The sequence below is a fragment of the Nematolebias whitei genome, chromosome 1 (assembly GCF_014905685.2).
Source record: "Nematolebias whitei isolate Nwh7 chromosome 1, NemWhi1, whole genome shotgun sequence".
In the NCBI taxonomy this organism is placed as follows: Eukaryota; Metazoa; Chordata; class Actinopteri; order Cyprinodontiformes; family Rivulidae; genus Nematolebias; species Nematolebias whitei.
This window is the reverse complement of record NC_056498.1, coordinates 41605097-41607918: the sequence shown is the minus strand read 5'-3', so window position 1 is coordinate 41607918 and position 2822 is coordinate 41605097.

Below are 2822 nucleotides of genomic sequence, written 5' to 3'. Positions count from 1 at the left end.
CCAGCCAGTGGATCTCTGGTTCTGGTCCAAAGCCCAGGTAAACGGTGAGCACCGGTGGCATGGCGGTCGTTAACCCGGGCCTCAACCGGTCCGGTATGGTTTTTTAAAACAGGTGCTGTTGACAAACAGGGAAATTGAGCTGTTAGTTGAAGACCACAAGGAGGGAAACGTGTCAGGAGACAGAGGAGAAGAGGAAAGTGAAGAACGTAGGACTGAGGGCTGCAACTCTAAATGTGGGGACAGTGACAGGCAAAGGTAGAGCTGGCTGACATGATGCTGAGAAGGAAGGTAGATGTTTTGTGTGTCCAAGAGACCAAGTGGAAGGGCAAAGTGGTAAAAATGGTAAAGTGAAAGTAGAGTTAAAATCAAACAGTGGAAAGCACCAAAACTTATTTGTACACATGAAAGTGAAGCTTGAAGAAGCTCTAACCTCGGAGGTAATCAGCTCAGTCAGGATTTATAAACTCAGTCGTTTGTTACACACAAATAAGTTTATTTGGCAGGTTTCACATACAAACTTCCAACAAAGTTAAAACAGATGTTACATTAAATTAACTGCATATATCTGTCGGACGTCGCAGGATTCAATTCTTCACAGTCCTAAACTGAGATGATTTGTTTGTTCAGCCTCAAGCGGAGCACCAGTCCAGTTTGATGAAACGTGCCGGCGCTGTTGGAAAAACCCAAACGTTCCTCTGAACGTGGAACGTGTTGAACAGATGAACTGCTCCGCTGCTCAAACACAGGAACTAAACGTTAAAAAAACGTCTGCAGTTTGAAAACACTGAGAAATCCTAAATATCATCTTTTCCTGTCGGTCTTATAACGAACAAAAGACTCAGCCGCAAATATAAAAAGAAAAAAGTTAATTTGATACGTTCTTTAATATTAAAGAAGAACACGGCTGATTAAATTATTTATAATTATCACTGACATTTCAACATTTTCCTCAAACATGGTGGTTTTTCAAAAAACAAAATTAAATACAATAAAAAGGTCAATAATGTGATTTAAACTGAACTTTTTAAACAAACAATTTTATTAAAAAAAAAAATACAATTCTGGATTTTATACCCAAGATTATAATTCAAACGGTCCAAATGTGGCAGTTTGAAAATAAAAAACTATTTTAAATTTAGCATTTTTCCCCTTTAAGGCCACATTCAGTTTTAGGCACTAGTGCTTTTATAACTTTTTATAAATTAAAGGTTTTGGGCTTTATTGCAACACAAGCACCACAGTCGCTGCGTATTTATCATTAATTCAAGGAAAACACACAAAAACACATTTATACACATTAACAGAAGAGTTGATGGAAAAGGCAGAATAGATGTGTAAAGATGGAAAACAAATAAAATGCTGTCATGTTCATGATTATCTTTTTATTTTGTCCTCCAGTAAAGATCAATATTTGGTTTGAATTCAATAAAAACTAAAACATTCACTCAGCATCAGCTGATTTTATTTTAAAGTAAGAGCAGCTAAATTAAAAAACCAATAAACACCAGCAGCTGAACTGGTTTGTCCTTTATCAAAACACATTTATTAATGTTTCCCATGACAAAGAGTAAAGTTTATAAAGTGCAGCCTGAGTTTTATGAACCGGAGCATGAGCACGGAGAAGCAACATGGCCGCCGGGAAATGTTGACGTTCGTGTCCATACAGGAAGTTAAATAAAATATAAAGACTGCTGAGATACCACAGTAACCAGTTTAACTGATGTGTCAAAACTGATCAATCCGTCTGAAAATATGTTTTTTGACAAATGAACGGAGCGACATCATCGGCGTACGGTAAGATTCTTTGTCGCAAAACGTTGAGCTGGTTAACGGTTAATTTAACTTTCTATTTAAATCCAACAGAAATAGTTAAAATGAATGATATTCAGCCAAACTGGTGCCGATGTTTCCACAGACTGTGACAAGACGGTGTTTATTGATGAAACGTCTCGTTAGCTTGAACTTAACGAGATGAAACGTCACTGAGGTCGGTGGAGACGAAACAAGAAAACAAAGAGATTTCACTTTGAGTCGCCACAAACTGAACGAGTTCAAAGAGAACAGCCAGTAAAGTGAATGTTTGTGCAACCTGAAGCTCATCGCTCCATTTCATCACAAAATGTCTCAATCTGGGGTTGAAACGTCACCAAACTGTCCCAAAGTTGTCTCAAATGTGTCTTTCTGAATCACAGGAAGTAAATAAAGAAGAAATCAAGGCGACGGTTTGAGACTCACGGAAGGGAAACGGGAAGCTGTGAAACATTTCCACACGTTTCTTTAAAGTCCAGCAGGAATCCATTCATGAAGCTCCTCAGAGCTGAAGACTAAAACTGAAACTTTGATTTACCAAGAAATGTTTCTTAAACGTTACGTACGACGGAGCTGCCACGCCAAGGGAAAATTAAAGCCATAAAATTATGAGAATAAAGTCGTACGAGAGTTTTAGCAGCTCTCGTGTTTTTGTTATTTTTTCTCCAGGAGTTGAATCCATGACGCGACCTGTCAATCAATCCAGTAGGCGTGTCAGCAAATTACCAATCCGAAGCGAAATGAGTCGTAATATCTGAACTCTGACACGATAAAGAAACTTTACTGCATTTAAACTGGTCAAATGAAGAACGTTGAACATCTGGTTAAATTATACTTTGGTACTGGTTTTACAAATAAGAACATATTTAATCTGTCAGCACATCAGCATCAGATTATTATCAGTATCAGGACACAGTTAATCTGTTAGCACATCAGCATCAGATTATTATCAGTATCAGGACATATTTAATCTGTCAGCACATCATCAGATTATTATCAGTATCAGGACACAG